The sequence below is a fragment of the Ceratotherium simum genome, chromosome X, assembly GCF_057802395.1.
Source record: "Ceratotherium simum simum isolate JZ-2026a chromosome X, ASM5780239v1, whole genome shotgun sequence".
Classification (NCBI taxonomy): domain Eukaryota; kingdom Metazoa; phylum Chordata; class Mammalia; order Perissodactyla; family Rhinocerotidae; genus Ceratotherium; species Ceratotherium simum.
Window position 1 is genome coordinate 77863655 of NC_141940.1, and position 19057 is coordinate 77882711.

At 34.4% G+C, this 19057-nt stretch overlaps 1 protein-coding gene across 5 annotated transcripts in view; it reads right to left on the minus strand.

The window, feature by feature from the left end:
• LOC147911898 (uncharacterized) overlaps positions 1–19057 on the minus strand; it is a 185747-nt gene that overhangs the window by 147105 nt on the left and 19585 nt on the right. Inside the window, exon 6 of one of the 5 annotated variants that reach the window (XR_015550413.1) lies at positions 2995–14114. The exons of 3 other annotated variants lie outside the window; for them this stretch is intronic. The gene's annotated coding sequence lies outside the window, so the exon portion shown is untranslated. Of the gene's footprint in view, positions 1–2994; positions 14115–14142; positions 19025–19057 lie in introns of those variants that run through there. One more of the 5 variants, XR_015550410.1, reaches the window with a different exon arrangement.

Below are 19057 nucleotides of genomic sequence, written 5' to 3' on the forward strand. Positions count from 1 at the left end.
ACAATGTCTACTCAGGGAAAGGAAACAAAAGAAAAAATAAACAAATGGGACTACATCAGACTAAAAAGCTTTTGTACAGCAAAGAAAACATGAACAAAAGAAAAGATAACCCACGAACTGGGAGAAAATATTTGCAAATCATGTATCTGACAAGAGGTTAATTTCCAAAAAATATAAAGAACTCATACACCTCAACAACAAAAAAATGATCAACCTGATCAAAAAATGGGCAGAGCATATGAATAGACATTTTTCTAAAGTAGATATACAGATGGTAAACAGGCACATGAAAAGATGTTCAACATCACTAATTATTAGGGAAATGCAAATCAAAAAACTACAATGAGATATCATCTCATGCCTATCAGAATGGCTATAATTAACAAGACAAGAAATAACAAATGTTGGAAAGAATGTGGAGAAAAGGGAACCCTCATACACTTCTGGTGGGAATGCAAACAAGTGCAGGCACTATGGAGAAGAGTATGGAGATTTTTCAAAAAATTAAAAATAGAAATATGATATAGCCCAGCTATTTCACTACTGGGTATTTTTCCAAAGAACGTGAAATCAACACTTCAAAGAGATTTATGCATACTTATGTTCATTGTGGCATTATTCACAATAGCCAAGATGTGGAAGCAACCCAAGTGCCCATCAACTTATGAATGCATAAAGAAGATGTGGTATGTATATACAATGGAATACTATTCAGCCATAAAAAAAGACAAAATCAGCCGTCTGCAACAACATGGGTGGACCTTGAGGGTAATGTGCTAAGTGAAATAGGCCAGACAGAGACAGACAAACACCTTATGATTTCACTCATACGTGGAAGATAAATAAACACATGGATAATGAGAACAGATTAGTGGTTACCATAGGGGAAAGGAGTACGGGCAGGGCAAAAGGGGTAAAGGGGTCCATATATATGGTGATGAATGAAAACTAGAGTATTGGTGGTGAACATGATGCAGTCTATAGGGAAACTCATTTATAATAATGTACACTTGAAATTTACACAATGTTATAATAAGCCAATATGACCTCAATAAAATAATAAAATAAAATAAAGAAGTCCGAGAGCTAGCTAGCTTTCTTTATGCCATATGAGGATAGAACAAGAGGTCAGCAGTCTGCAACCTGGAAGTAGGCTTTCAGGAGAACCAATTCATGCTGGCACCCTGATCTTATTATTCCAGTCTCCAGAACTGTGAGAAATAAATTTCTGTCGTTTATAAGCCACTGGGTCTATTGCACTTTTTTTCACAGCAGCCCATAATGACTGACATCATCTTAACAATATAGTCTTCCAATCCATGGCCTTAGGATATCATTCCATTTATTTAGATATGCTTTAATTTCTTTCAGTGATGTTTTCTGTTTTTTAATGTGCAAGTCTTTTTTTCTTCTGGGTGATATTTATTTCTAACTTTTTTATTCTTTTGGATGTTATTATAAATGAAATTGTTTTCTTAATTTTTTTGGATTGTTCAGATGTTAATGTATAGAAGCACAACTGATTTTAGTGTGTTGATTTGGTAACCTGCAACTTTGCTTAATTTGTTTATTAGTTCTAATGGTTATCCTGTGGATTTCTTGGGATTTTCTGTATATAGGACCATGATACCTGCAAATAGGGATAGTTTTACTATTTCCTTTCTAATTTGGATTCCTTTTTTTTGTTTTTTTACCTAATTGCTTTGGCTAAAGTTTCCAGTTCAATGTTGAATAGCAGTGATGAAAAAGTCATTTTTGTTACTGATTTAGGTGTGAATGCTTTCAGTCTTTTGCCATTGAGTATGAAGTTACCTGTGAGTTTTTCATAAATGCCTATTATCAGGTTGAAGAAGTTTCCATATATTCTTTGTCTCCTGTAATGTTTTGGACTTAGAGTGTATTTTTTTTATATCAGTATAGACAGCTCTGTTTTGGTTACTATTTGTATGGAATATCTTTTTCCATCCTTCTACTTTCAACCTATTTGTGTTTTAGATCTAAAGCAAGTCTAAAGTGATTAGTAGTCAAGGATTAATACAAAGAACTCTTAAAAATTGATAAGAAATAAAACAAACAAGCTAATATGAACAGGTAGTTCACAAATCTAGAAATACAAACGGAAAATTTAAAAAAAGGGTATCAAACTTAATAAATGATCAGAGAAATGCATGTTAAAATTAAATGCCATTTTTAATCCATTACATAACCTAAATTAAAAAAATAATATTAATTTCTTTTTAAGATGTAGGGAAATGACCACTTTCATATATTGATAGAGATACGACTTGTCTGAAAATGTTTAAGAAGAAAATAATCTTGCAATATTTACTAAAAGTAAAAGCACACTCATGTTTTCTTCCAAAATTCTTACTTTTGGATCTTTCCAACAAAATAAAAGTAGTAATGCATAACAATATACATATCTAGGAACATGTATTTCAGCACATAGGTTTTAATAGAAAAAAATGGAAATAATTAGAAAGCCCATCAATATGAAAATATTAAGGTATAGCTATACTAGAAAACTGTATGCAGTTATTAAGAAGAATGAATTATATATATATACTTTACCTTGCTAAAATCCCCATGAGATATTATTAAATGAAAATTCAGATAAACTTTAAAAATAAAAAAATATAAACATGTGTATATGTTTATGTATATATGTGACCATACAAAAATTATGGCTGGATGCACAACAAACTGTCAACACAAATTACTTCATTCTAGTATGAACATTGTGGGTTAACAGTAGCTTAAAAAAAAGAAAAAATAATACATCTAAGTATTATCAGTGATTCCTTATGGCGAATTAGGAAAGATAGGAATGTCAAATTAAAAATGTTTTCTATATGTGTATCCATCATTTTATTAAAGAAAATGGCAAAAAAGAATTAGCATTTTTAAAAAGTATTACTCTTAGGTTCATATCATGGGTGACTAGGTTATTCCAATGTTATTAATAACCTAAATATAAACCAGAACAACACTGTCCAGTATAAATATAATGTGAGAAACATATCTAATTTTAAATTTTCCATTAGTTGCATTAAAAAAAGAAATTGTTTAAATTTATTATAATAAATTCATTTAGCCCAATATATCCAAAATATATTTATTTCAACATAAGTCAATATTATTAATAAGGTATTTTACTTTTTTAACTGTCTTCAAAATCTAGTGTATTAATATACATTTAGAACAGATATCAATTCAGAATAGCCACATGTCACACAATACCTATAGAAATTTCGACTGCCATTTTTACGGAAATGGAGAAGCTGATCCTAAAACTCATATAGAATTTCATGGGATCTAGAATAGCCAAAACAATCTTGCAAAGAACAAAGTTGGAAGACTCATACTTCTCAATTTTAAAACTCATTACAAAGCTACAGTAATCAAGATAGTATGGTAATGGCATAAGTATAGACATAGAAATCAATGGAACAGAATTGAGAGTCAAAATATAAACATCTCTCGTCAGGTGATATATTCTCAATTTCTTTAATGTGGTAAAATACACATAATATAAAATTTACCATCTTAATCATTTTTAAGTGTGCGATTCCATAGTATTAAGTGCATTCATAATATTGTGCAACCATCACCACAATTCATCTCCATAACTCTTTTTATCTTGTAAAACTGAAGTTCTATACCCACTAAAAAATAACTCCCCATTCCTTCCTTCCCCTAGCCACTGGCAACCACTGTTTTAATTACTGTCTCTATGATTTTGACTATTCCGAGTAACTTGTGTAAGTGGAATCATACAGTATTTGTCTTTTTGTGCTTCGCTAATTTCAGTTAGCATGTCCTCAAGGTTCATCCATGTTGCAGCATATGTCCAAATTTCCTTCCTTTTTAAGGCTGAATAATATTCTGTTATATGTATACACCACATTTTACTTATCCATTTATCTGTTGATGGACACTTGGGTTTTATTCATATTTTAGTTATTGTGAATAATGCTGCTGTGAACGTGGGTGTATAAATATCTCTTTGAGACCCTGCTTTCAACTCTTTTGAGTATGTACTCTGAATTGTGCTTGCCAGATCATATGGTAATCATATTTTTAATTTTTGGGGGAACTGCCACACTGTTTTCTACAGCAGATGTACCGTTTTACATTTCCACCAACAGAGCATAAGGGTTCTAAATTTCTCCACAAGATCACCAACACGTGTTATTTTCTGCTTATTTGGTAGTAGCCATCCTAATGGGTGTTAAGTAGTAGCTCATAATTTTAATTTGCATTGCCCTAGTAGTTAATGATGTTGAGTATCTTTTCATGTGCTTATTAGCCATTTGTATATTTTCTTTGGAGAAATGTATATTCAAATCCTTTGCTCATGTTTGAATTGGGTTGTTTATTTTTTGTTGTTGTTGAGTTTTAAGAGTTCTCCATATATTCTAGACCTTAATCCCTTACCAGAAATATTGTTTGCAATTATTTTCTCCCATTTTGTGGGTTGCTTTTCTAATATGTTAATATTGTCTTTTGGTGCACGTTTTAAAAAAATTTCATGAAGTTCAATTTGTCTAATTTTCCTTTTATTTCCTTTTGTGTCACATCCAAGAAATCATTGCCAAATCCAATGTCATGACAGTTTTGCCCTTTGTTTTCTCCTAAGAGTTTTATAGTCTTAAGTCTTACATTTTGGTCTTTCATCCATTTTAAGTTAAATTTTATATATGGCACAAGGTAAGGGTTCAACTTCATTCTTTCACATGTGTATATCCAATTTTCTCAGCGCCATTTGTTGCAAAGGCTGTCCTTTCTCCATTGAGTAGTCCTGACAACCTTGTCAAAAATCGCTTGACCATCTATACAAAGGTTTATTGTATGACTCTCGATTCTATTCCTTTGTTCTCTATTTCTGTATTTATACAAATACCACACTCTTTTGATTACTGTAGCTTTCTAGTACGTTTTGAAATCAGGAAATGTGAGTCCTCCACCTTTGCTCTTTTTCAAATTGTTTTAGCTATAAGAGTTTCCTTGAGACTTCATGAGTTTTAGGATGAATTTTTCTTTTGCTCAATAAATGTCATTGAGATTTTGATGAAGATTGTATTGAATCTACAGATTGCTTTAGGTAGTATTGACATCTTAACAATATTAAGTATTGATATATTAAAAATAACAATGAACATGGGATGTGTTTCCATTTATTTATGTCTTTAATTTCTTTCAGCAATATTTTGTATTTTTCATTGTCCAAGTCTTTCATTTCGTTGATTAATTCCTAAGTATTTTATTATTTTTGATGCTATTGTAAATGGATTTGTTTTTATAATTTCATTTTGCATTGTTAGTGCATAGAAATGCAACTGATTTTTGTGAGTTGACTTTGTATCCTGCTACTTTGCTAAATTCATAAGTCAATTAATTTTTGACAAGAGTGTTCAAACCAATCAATGGGTAAAGAATAGTCTTTTCAGAAAATGGTGTCTAATAACCAGATATCCACATGTAAAAGAATGAATTTGAACCTCTTCCTCACAACATATACAAAAATTATCTCAATGTGTATCAGATACCTAATGTAAGAACTGAAACTATAAAACTTGCAGATGGAAACATAAGTGTAAATCTGTGTGACCGCAGATTTTGTAATGGTTTCTAGATGTGACACCAAAAGAGAAGCAAATGAAAAAATACATGAATTGGACTTCAGCAAAATTTTTAAAAAATTGTGTAGCAAAACACACTATCATGTTTGACATCAGTGAAAACAGTTGAGTAGGGAACTCCAAGGGCCATCCCTTCACATAAATAATGAAAGAAACTGGCAAAAAATGTTAGAATCAACTTTATCTGAACTGTGGAAAATAGTCAAAGGTTTACAGGAACAAAGTAAATGCTTAATCAAGAAAAAGGTGATTGAAACCCAGTATGAGAATTTATAATATTTTTTACTTATCATTGCCTCATCCTCTCCCCTCTCAATCCTTGGCAGCAGCAATAGCAATCCAAATTCCTATGTTGAGTTTCTGGTATTAGAATGAGCAGAGAGATCTCTAAGAACTGTGGTTGTCTGTTTTGATGAGTTGAGTGACTCCCTGAATGACTAATGCAAAGAGCTTTTCTATATTTTGCCTAACTCAGAACTTTCTCAGGACAGAGAAGCAGCTAGTGAATGGGCATTCATTAAAAACATTTAAAGGGAAATGAACCAGTTGCTGCTGCATGGGGCAAGGGATATCAGTTGAAGCAAGCAATAGAAACACTGAAAATTCAGGGAGGAAAATTGGGGCATGAGATGCTTCAGGGAGTAAGGGCTTTGGAAAGTTTCCACACATTCATGGGAATCTAGAAGGCCACACAATGCCCAGGGCAGGTTGTAGTCTCAAGGAAGACCTGAGAAGGACCTAACTTTTCACCTCTGGCTGACCTTCAATTTCTGTACAAGCAGAAAGTAAAAGTGAAGGTAGAAAAACAGCTGGGTGTTGAAGGCATGACCAACAAACATACAGACACTAGGTGCCAATGCAGGGAGAATTGTTTTTTTGCCCTCAGGCACTCAACTTTGTCAAATCACAAGCTGACCATTAAGCCAATGGAACACATCTATCAGTAAGCATACAACACAAAGAATACAGTTTTCACAAAAATAGTTTAGAAAACTTACTAAAGAAACAAATACAAGTTTTTATAAGAAGCAGAAACAAACCCTGAGAAGAAGAGAGAATCTGAGATCCAGAATTAACACATTACAATATTCAAAATGTCCAGTTTTTAACAAAAAAAATTACAAGGCATGCAAAGAAGGAAGAAAGTGTGGCCCATTCACAGGAAAAAAGAAATGAACAGAAACTATCCTTGAAGAAGCACAGACATGAAATTACTAGACCAAAACTTTAAATCAACTGTCTAAAATATGTGCAGAGGTAAAGGATACCATGGACAAAGAATTAAATAAAACCAGGAGAATAATGTGTCATCACTAGAGAATATCAATAACAAGATAGAAATTATAAAAAGGAACCAAATAGAAATTCCAGAGGTGGAAATTACAATAACTGAAATTAAAAATTCACTAGAGGGATTCAACAACGTATTTGAGCAGGCAGCAAATGAACTTGAATAGAAGCCAATTGAAATTACCCATTCTGGGCCGGCCCGGTGGCTTAGCGGTTAAGTGCGCGCGCTCCGCTACTGGCGGCCCGGGTTCGGATCCCGGGCGTGCACCGACGCACCGCTTCTCCAGCCATGCTGAGGCCGCGTCCCACATACAACAACTAGAAGGATGTGCAACTATGACATACAACTATCTACTGGGGCTTTGGGGGGAAAATAAATAAATAAATAAAATATTAAAAAAAGGCAGTTATTTAAAAAAAAAAAGAAATTACCTATTCTGAGGAATGGAAAGAAAAAGAATTAAGGAAAATCAATAGAGCCTAAGGGACCTATGGAATAAAGGATGTCAACATATGCATAATGGTCCCAGAAGGAGGGGAGAAAAAGGAGAAGAAAGAATATGTGAATAAATAACGGTCAAAAAGTTCTCAAATGTAAAAGATGACAAGAATGTACACATCAAAAAATCTCAATGAACTCTAAATAGAATAACCTCAAAAAATCTACACTAAGACACAATATAATAAAATTGTTGAAAGACAAAGAGAGAATCTTGAAAACAGCAAGAAAGAAGCAACACATTAAATACAAGGGATCCTCAAAGAGAGTAACAGCCAATTTCTCATCAAAAACAATGGAAGCCAGAAGGCAATGTGATGGCATATTTAAAGAACTGAAAGAAAAATAAATGTCTACCAAGAATTCCATATCAGGCAAAACTATCCTTTGATAATGAAAGCAAAATTAAGACATTTCCAAATAAACAAAAGCTGAGAGTTAGTTGCTAGTAGACCCATCCTTCAAGAAACACTAAAAGAAGTCTTTTGAACTGAAATAGGACAATAGATAGTAACAAGAAGCCATACAAAGAAATCAAGAACATTGGTAAATATAACTAGATAGGCAAATTTAAAGGTAAGAATTTAGTTTTTAACTCCTCTTCTTATTTTCTGTATGATTTGAAAGACAAATGAATAAAACAATAATATAAATCTATGTCAGTGGGCACATCATACATAATGAGTGAATTTGTGATAATAACATAAAGGGAGAGGGATGGAGCCATATAGGAACAGAATTTTTGTATATAATTTTTGTATACTATTGAAGCTAACTTGGTATTAGTTCATTTTAAAATCACAAGGTTAACCATTAAGAAAATGACTAAAAAATATAAAGAAAAGTAAATGAGAAAGGAATGAAAATGGTACATTACGAAGAATCAATTAAACACAAAAACCTAAGAGATAATTTAGGAACGAAAAAGCCTTGCAGCATTCCAAAAACAAAAACAAATAGAAATATGGCAGAATTAAGTCCTTCTTTATCAAAAGTTGCTTCCAATATAAACGGATGAAACTCTTAATTAAAAGGCAGAAACTGGCAGAATGAATAAAAACCAGATCTAACTATATGCTGTCTACAAGAGACTCACATTAGATACAAAGACACAAATAAGTTGAAAATTTAAAACATGGAAAAAGATATTCCATGTGACTAGTAACTGAAAATGTATATTTAAGTCAAAAAAATTATACAAGAGACGAAGAATGACATTGTATATTGAGAGAAGAGTGAATCCATTAAGAAGACATAAAAGTTATAAACATATATGCACCTAACAGAGCTCCAAAATATATGAGGCAAAAATTGGCAGAATTAATGGGATAGTTCTACAATATTAGCTGGAGATTTCAATACTCACTCATTTTGATAATACATAGAACAACTAGAGAGAAGATCAATAAGTAGAAATAGGACTAGTACAACAATATAAACCAAGACCTAACAGATATATTCAGAACATGCTACTCAATGATAGTAGAATACACATTTTTTTCAAGGATAGATCATATGTTAGGCCACAAAACAATTCTCAATAAATTTTGTAAAAGATTGAAATCATGCAGCATATCTATTCCAAACACAAGAAATGAAACTAGAAATCAATAGCAAAAGGAAAACTGGAAAATTCACAAGTATGTAGAAATTAAACAGCAAACTCTCAAATGACTAATAGGTCAAAGAAGAAATCACAAGGGAAGTTAGAAAACAGTTTGGACAAATGAAAGCAAAAACATAATATTCCAAAACTTAAAGGATTCAGTGAAACCATTCTCAGAGGGAAAATTACAGTTGTAAATGCCCCAATTAAAAAAGAAGAAAAATCTCAAATCTATAACCTAACTTTATACCTTAAAAAACTAGGAAATGAGCAAACTAACTCCAAACCTGGAAGAAGGAAAAAAATTACAGAGTAGAATAGAGACAAACAACATAGAGACTAGAAGAAGAATAGAAACAGTCAACAAAACTAATAGTTGGTTCTTTGAAAAGATCAACCAAATTGACAAATATTTAGCTATACTGACTAATACAGAAAGAGAGAAGATTCAAATTACTAAAATCAGAAATGGATGTGGGGAAATTACCAACAACTTTAAAGAAATAAATCTCATTATAAGATAATTCTATGACCTAATTTGTTGATGTACAACCTAGTTGAAATGAACAAATTCCTAGAAACAATCAAAACTGATTCAAGAAGAAGTAGAATATCTGAAGAGACCTAAAACAATGAGATTGAGTTACTAATTAAAAAAGAAAAGCCCAGGACCAGATGGTTTCATGGGTGAATTGTACCAAACATTTAAAAAGAATTAACAACAACACATTTCAAACTACTCCAAAAAATAGAAAACAAAGGAACACTTTCTAACTCATTCTATAAGGTTGGTATTACCCTGATACCAAACCAGAGAAATATTCCACAGGAAAAGAAAAAAATTACAGACCAATAGCCCTTATCAATATAGATGCAAAAATCCTCAATAAAATACCAGAACACCAAATCCAACAGCATATTAAAGGTATTATACAATATGATCAAATGGGATTTATCCAAGGAATACAGGGGTGGTTCAACATAAGGAAATAAATCAGTGTAATACACCACATTAACATAATTAAGGAAAAAACTAAATGATCATCACATTTAATATGAAAAAAGCATTTGACAAATTCCAAAGTCGTTTAAGCATAAAAAAACAAAAGCAAAAAAAACAAACACACCCAGAGAACTAAGAATAGAAGGGAACATCTTCAACATGATAAAGAGCATTTAGGGAAAACCGCTAATATCATACTCAGAGTGAAAGACTGAAAAGCTCTCCTCCTAAAATCAAGAACAAGATAAGGATACTTGTTTTCAGCATTTCTATTTAACAATTTTCTGGAGGTTCTAGCCAGAGAAATTAGGCAAGAAAAATAAATAAAAAGCATCTAAATTAGAAATGAAGAAGGAAAACTGTCTATTTGCATGTAACATGATTCTATATATAGAAAATCCAAAAGAATCTACAAAAATGTTACTAGAGCTAATGAACAAATTTAGCAAAGTTGCAGATTACATAATCAACATGCTAAGTTTTGTTTCAATACACTAGCAGTGAACAATCTGACAAAGAAATTAAGATAATAATTTTGTTTACAATAGCTTCCAAAAGAATATAATGAACCAAGGAGGTGAAAGAGTTTGTACACTGAAAACTACAAAACACTGCTGAAGAAATTAAAGAAGACCTAAATAAATGAAAACACATCCTATGTTCATGGTTTGGAAGACATCCTCAAAGTGATTTAAGGATTTCAATGCAATCCCTATCAAATTTCAAAGGACCTTTTCTACAGAAATGGAAATGTTGGTCTTCAAATACATATGGAATTACAAGAGAGCATGAATAGACAAAACAATTTTGAAAAAGAAAAAAACAGTTGGAGGACTCATATTCCTGATTTCAAAACTTACTGCAAAGCTACAGTACTCAAAACCTAGGAAAAGATGCTTAACATCACTTTTCATTAGGGAAATGCAAATCAAAACCACGATTAGATACTATTTCACACCCAATAAAATGGATATAATAAAAAACAGGGAAAATCAAGTGTTAATAAGGATGTGGGATGGTGCATCTACTGTTGAAAACAGTTTGGTGGTGTTATGGATTGTATGTGTCCCTCAACAAAGATATGTTGCAGTCCTAACCTCCAGCACCTCAGAATCTGACATTATTTGGAAACAGGGTTGTTTCAGATGTAATTAGTCAAATTAGAATAAGGATATGCTGGAGTAGGGTGGGCCCCTAATCCAATCTGACTGGTGTCCTTATAAAAAGAACTCCATGTGAAAAGACAGAGACACAGGGAATAAGCCATGTGAACATAAAGCAGAGGTTGAAGTGATGCATCTACAAGCCAAGGAATGCCCAAGATTGCTAGCAAACCACCAGAAGCTGGGCGAGAGGCATGGAATAGACTTCCTCAGAGCCCTCAGAATGAACCAACCCTGCCAACACCTTCATTTGTAATTTCTAGATTCCAGAACTGTGAAACAATATATTTTGATTGTTTAAGCCATCCAGTTTGTGGTACTTTGTTACAGCAGCCCTAGCAAACCAATACAGGTGGTTCTTCAACAAATTAAACATGGAATTAAAATATGACCTTGTAATTCTACTCTTAGTTATGTATACATAAGCACTGAAAACAAGTGTTCAAATAAAAACTTATACACAAATGTTCATAGAAGCAGCATAAACAAAAGGTGGAAACAACACAAATGTCCATCAACTGGTCAGTGGATAAAAAATTGTGGTATATCCATAAAATGAAATATTATTCAGCCATAAAAAGAATGCTACAAAGTGGACAAACCTTGAAAACACTATGCTAATTAAAGGAAGCCAGGCACAAATGACATGTGTTATATGATTCCCTTTATATGAAATAATCAGAATAGGTGAATATCCTGAGCCAGAAAGCAGATTAGTGGTTACCAGGGCTGAATGAATGGGGCAAAGCGGAGTGACTGATTAATGAGTATGGGATTTCCTTTTGTAGTGATGACACTTTTCTGGAACTACATAGCAGTGACGGTTGCACAACACTGTGAATGTATTAAATGTCATTGACTTACTCACTTTAAAATGGTAATTTATTTTATGTATACTTTACCAAAATTAAAAAAAAAAGCTATCAAGAAAGTGAAAAGACAGCCCACAGAATGGGAGACAATATTTGCAAATCATATATCTGATTAGGGTTTAGTATCCAGAATATATAAATACCTGTTACAACTCAACAACAGCAAAAAAGAATAAATAACCCAATTTTAAAAATAGGCAAAGCATTTCAATAGCCATTTCCCCAATGAAGATATGCAAATGGCCAACAATCACATGAAAAGGTTTTCAATGTCATTAGTAATTAAAGAAAAACAAATCAAAACCACCATGAGATACCATTTCACATACACTAGGATGTACATCATTTTAAAAAAACAAGGGCTGGTAAGGAGGTGGAGAAATTGGAACCCTCATACATTGCTGGTAAGAATGTTAAATGGTGCAGCTGTTGTGGAAAACATTTTGGCAGTTACCCCAAAAGTTAAATGTACAGTTACCAGCAATACCAGCAATGACTCAGCAATTACAATTGTAGGTATATACTCAAGAGAAATAAAAACACATGTTTGCATAAAACTTGTGCATGGATGTTCATTGCAGCATTATTCAAGGAGAGCCCAAAAGGTGGAAACAGTTCAAATGTCCATCAACTGATGAGTAGATAAACAAAATATATATCCATACAATGGAATATTATTTAGCTATCAATACACGCTACAACATGGAAGAACTTTGAAAACTTTAGGGTAAGTGAAAAAATACAGACATAAAAGGCCATATATTGTCTGACTGCTAAATAGGAAAATCCACAGAAATAGAAAATAGATTTATAGTTGCCAGAGGCTGAGGGGAATGGGGAATAGGAGTGGCTGTTAATTGGTCCTGTGTTTCTTTTTGTGGTGATGAAAATGTTCTGGGATTAAATAGTGGTGATGACTGAAAACCTTGCAAATATACTAAAAACCACTGAATTGTACATTTTAACATGGTGAATTTTATGGTATGTGAATTATATATCAATAAAAGATAATTAAGGCCAGATGTTAAGGACATTGTTCTAGGAAAAGTCTCCAAATATATGGAGGTTTCAGGACCTAGGTAAAAGGGATGATTACTGACATAGGAGAGCAGTTTGAGATCAAGGAAATAGCAATAAGATACATGAGACAGGAGACCGGGGTCAATGCCTCATCCCACCAATAATACAATTCATGCCTTTAGGCTTCGATTTACTCATTTGAAAAATGAGGAGGATGGGCATATTACAACTAACACTTCCTTCTATACTAACATTCAATGAATTGTTGAAAATATTCGAGAATTTGGAATCTATCACAGGGGAACATTAAAACTGTCCCATGGGTAATTTATCTGTGAGGATATTATGATTTCCCAGGGGCCTTGAAAAAGACGTCTTATTATTGCAATGTGTGGCAAAAAGTTGTCAAAGAAAGTACCACTGAACCATGCTTAACTAATGGATCATGCAAACTTGGGAAAATTACTTTCCATTTCTGAATCATAGTCTCCTTTTTCTGTAAAGTGAATTTGTTAGACATGATAATTTGTAGGGTCACATCAGCTCTAACATTCTCTAAATTTTTCTTTGAAAACAATCACTTATTAATTAGTTCATTCACTAAACCAACAATTATTAGTGGCTATTCTGTACCAGGAACTGTACTAAGAAACAAATAAACAAAATAATAATATGTGCTCTCTGTCCTCAAAGGTTTTCCAGTCTAATGATGAGGGAATCACAAAAATAAATAATTGTTATGCTTACTAATCACAGACATCTGTACAATTACAATGAAGTAAAAGAAGGGAGTTGCCAGTTCTACTTGGAGAATTCAGAAAGTCTTTAATAGAAGAGCTGATTCTTGAGATGCCTTATGAAAGATGGGTAGCTGTTCTCCATGAAGGCAGGGGGATAATATAAAGGTATCCAGGCAGACAGAAGCAGTCTGAGCAAAGTTGCATAGGCATGAAGCAGACGGCACAGCATTGTAAATAACTTGACATGAGAGGGCCATCAGATGGTCAGGAGGGGGCAGGCTATGAGAAAAAGATTCACAAAGGGGCTAGATGAGAGAGGGCCTTGCATTCCATGCACACACATTCAAAATTTATTTTGTAGGTCATGGGAAGAGGGATTAATAAAGAGTTTGAGCAGGATATTAACGTGGTCAGATCTGTATTTTATAGTGATGTGTCTGATGGCAGAGTGGGGATAGGGAAGACTAGAATCAAGTTGGTTTAGGAGACTAGTGAAGTTTTCCAGGTGAGATGATGGGATCATCAGGGTCCAATAGAACCCTCTGCAATGATGAAAATGTTTTATATCTGTTTTCTACTACAGTAGGCTCTAGCAACATATGTAGTTTTTTAGCACGTGGAATATGGCTACTGTGATTGAGAAACAGAATTTTAAATTTTATTTAATTTTAAATATTTTATATTTAAATAGATAATATATATAGCTTTGTTCTTAGTGCCAGTGAGTTGATTCTGACTCCTAGTGATTCTATGTACAGCAGAGCAGAACGCTGCCCAGTCTTTTTGCACCATCCTTGCACCTTCCAGCGCTGTATCAGACAATGCTCCACTGCTATTCATAGGGTTTTCATGGCCAATTTTTTCGAAAATGGGTGGCCAGGTCCTTCTTCCTAGTCTGTCTTAGTCTGAAAGCTTCACTGAAACTTGTCCACGATGGGTGACAATGCTGGTATTTAAAATATCTGTGGCATACCTTTCAGCATTACAGCAACATGCAGCTGCCACAGTATGACAAATGACAGATGGGTGGTGTGGTTCCCTGACCAGGAAACAAACCCAGGCTACAGTGGTGAGAACACCAAATCTCAACCACTAGACCACCAGGGCTGGCTACACATATAGCTACTGGCTACCATATTGGACAGCACAGGCCAAATCTGATGTGATGGAGATGGAGAGGAGAGGATGGATTAAAAAAAAAAAAGTCAAGGAAGTAGAATTGACAAGATTATGTTCTGTAGAGAATGAGAGAGCTTGAGGAGTCAAGTATGGCTTGCAGGTTTCTGTCTTGAACAACAGAGTGAAAAATAGTATAATTCACCAGATATGATGGGAAATGTAATGAATTTAATTTTGGTCATGTTTACTTGGAGGTAAATGTGGGCATCGAGGTGGAATATATCTACGAAGCAATTGGTTATATAGCTTTGGAACCCCAGAAATATAAATTTAGAGGACATTAGCATATAGGACAATAATTTGGGCCTTGAGCAAGGATGTGATCACCTAGGGATGGGGTGTGGAATGAGAAAATAAGAGGGTTTAAAAAGACTGAGAAATAATGTACCAAATGTTGGGGAAGAGGGAGAATCTCCCTCTGCCCTTTCCCTTAAGGTTCTTATGGCTTGCCAAATAATTAAAAGACAGGTTAGCACGATAAAATAATACCAAGTTTAATAACATGTATACATGGGAGAAACCAGGGAAACTGCGTTTCTCGACAAATGGTGAAGGTTTTCACCTAAAATAGCATATTCAGGTAGACAAAGGAGGATGTTGGGGGGGTAGTGGTTTGGGATTTCAGAGAGGAAGAAGACAATTCACATGGAGAGGGAAATGTAAATATTTGTCAGACAATTCTTTGTAGGGCCACCTATAGAGAATGTGGCTGGAGAGACAGAAATTATAGTAATCAAGAGTATGTAGATTTAAGTCCTCTCCTTCTGCCCTGATAAGAGTTTCTAGACATAAGGTCATCTCCCCCTCTTCCCAGCACACAGAGGGAGATATCTTTACAAATGTAAATGTTTGGTAAACAGAACTTTGATAAGAATGGGCTTAGTGAGGACCCTGCAAGTCTATCCACACCCAGAGTTAAATTCCTTTAGGCAGTTAGTGGGGGATGTCAAATGTCCATCAGAGAAAATAATCAAGGTAAAGAGACATATTTCAAGGTGTCCAATTTTTGATCTCTCACACAAAGAATATATAGAGAACCACAAGTTAGCAGTTTCTCAGGAACCTAGGAAAATGAGAGTTAAAAAAAACATGTGATTAACAGTTAAACTTGAAGAAGGGTCAAATTAGATGGAAACTAAAAAAGTTCATTTGATTTACCAATTAGAAGGTAACCATTATCAGGACAAAAATGGAGGAGGAAGCCATATTGCAGTGGATTGAGGAGGTAATGATATAAAGACAATGAGTGTAGATTACTATTTCATAGACCTTGGGTTTGGAAGGAAAAAAAGATAGCATAAAGGAGATTCAAGATCATTTTGTTGTTGTTTTATATATTTATTATTAAAATAGGAAAGTCCAGAGTATGTTTAATTTTGAGGGAGAAGACATCTGTACAAAGGGAAAAGTTAAAAACATAGAGAATTAAAAAATAAATGAAGCCATGTTCTAGATGAGTAAATGGAATTCAGAAAAAATGTAGAGGGGTTAACTTTTACACTGGAGGATTTAACGTCTTCATTTGAAGCTGGAGGGAAAGAGATTGAGGGTGAGAGGGGGCTTTCTTTGCCAATACATTGTACATTTTTTGGGTTATTCAGTTAGGGGGACATTATTTCACGGGAACTTGTCTATAGGGATATAAATGGTCATTATTACTGCCAAGTGTTATGAAATCAGAATATCCACCATTCCCACGGATCATGAGGCAAGAGATCTAGTTATGCTATTACCTAGCTGTGTTTTCTTGGATAAGCCCTTAGCTCCTTTGGATTTCAGTTACCTTCACTGTAAAATGAGGCAGGAGGTTAACTTGAGGATCTCTAAGTCCTTTGTAGTATGGACATTACATGATTTTATTGATCCATTTATTGAGAGCATCTCGGTGGTATGTAATCCCTATTTGATGGACATTCTTTTCCTGTGGGTTGTTTCTCTGTGGGGCATCTATGTTTTCTAGACTGTGTTCAAGGGGTATTATCACTACTAGATATCATTAAAAGGTTCTGGATCATTAGGTGAGGAATTTGAATCTGGTACTACCTCTGCCAAGAACCAGTTCTTGAGGCTTTGGTGGCTTTACTGAACTGTGGAACTTGGTTTACTCAAATATAAAATCTAAAGCCTATCCCACATGTAAAAGCTTATTAACATAGCATATGTGTGTGTAGGATAGTCCCCTGCTCCTTCTTCTTGATAAAGTGAGTATTATAAACATTTGCAGAATAATGTGATAGAGAAATTCTGAGTTAAAAAATTTATAGTGAAGAGTTTACTGACGAAATGACGTTATGTCTGTGATTTGCTTTAACGTACTCCAATCAAAAAAGAAAAACATAGGAGAGGGATAGGTGAAATAAAATTGGAAAATTATTGATAACTATTCAATCTGTGTGATGGAACTTCGAGATGCATTATATTACCCTGCGTATGTTTGAAAATGTCTATAATAAAAAGCTTTAAAATTATGAAAGGGACAATCATAATAGGTTACATGTAGATTTGATATATCCATGTTATTTCCCTTTACTCTGTCCATGATCATACCAATAGCTGTGAGTTAGTTGAGACTATCACTTGAAAATAAAGTACAGTTTCATGGAAAAATAAAAAATAGGAGGAGTAATACTACTACTGCCACACGGGGACTCTCTCTGTCATCTTCTCTCTCTCTCAAAGAGATATTGCTCTAGTTGGGGGAGTATTACTTCTGTATAGGCAAAGGTGATAGTCAGTTGGTATGAGCTGGACTGACAATACCAGTTATTAAAATACTAAAATGCATCTATACTGGTTTAGCAAATAGATTCTGTTCTCATACCCCAGGGTTTCCTAACTCTAGCCTCAGCCTCAGCCCCAGCCCCTAAATTACCTCATCTTATAATCCAGCAACTGAGGTGTTGACACCAGGCACTGCAGAGGGGCCTAGGACCCTGCTCCAGTCCTCTCACGATGACTGCCCAGATTGGTTAGTGGCCAGGTCATACTGATTGGTTAAAAGTTCTGAATAACAATCCTGTGTAAATGTGGTTATTGTATGGAGGTGTATAGGTGGTCTCAGGTTTTGAGAGGCAACAAGGTAGTTCTTCTCACCCCCATGTTTTGACCGGCTTTTGTTCCTTGGATTACAAGTCACTCTTTCTAACCATATTTACTAATCAATTCTTCTTTCATTTCCTCTGCAATATGATCTCTTTCCAGGCAAGGAGTGAAAGTCTTATTCCTAGAAAGGTTCATAAGTACATTGATTATCCATGACTGCTGTGTCACTTCCCCTTACACAATTTCCTCTCCCAGGGACCTTCTACTCCCAAGCCCTCCCTTTCAGGGAGGTATGCTTTCCCAGGCACCGTCTGGCAAGCCTAACACTTAGAGGAACCTCAACCTGCCAAAGCACTTTTTATTCCCTCATGTTTCTATCAGCAGCAAAGATCCAAGCATGCCCATCAGAGGCTCTGGGTAATCAAGTCTCATACACAGGCTTGCTCTTCTAAAATCTGTACATCCCTTGCCAGATGGTAACAAAGACTAGTGGCTGATGAGTAGTTCTTGCAGCCCGGAGTAGCACAACGGCTCTGTACTGATGGAAGAAATCACTTTTTTCAGCTTTAGTTTAAAAAGGGTTCCCCACCAAGCCAACCTCTATTAATTTTTTGGTCAAATAGGTACAAAGTCTCAGAGGATTAACAAAGGGATATAGTTTGAAGCACTTTAAAAGTTACCCTAGCCAAGATACACTTAAGCACAAAAAGTAACTAACACAGAGCAATTATGAAGAGTAAGCATATTTCAATCCCTTCATCTGTTCCCCTCTGAAGAGAGCCTCTGGGGAGGGCTCCAAAGTATGGTTTGCACTTGGAGCTCCAGAACTTCACAATTCACATTTGCAGGTTGTCAGGCAGAACATCGTTTCAGAAGCAGTCTCTGTGTCCAGGAGAGGGCTGTCCAGCAGGTACAGCCTTCTTGGGATTCTACCATTAGAGTTCATTATTTTGGAGCTTCTCAGTGTTCTATATAAACAGGCATATATAAATAACACTTCA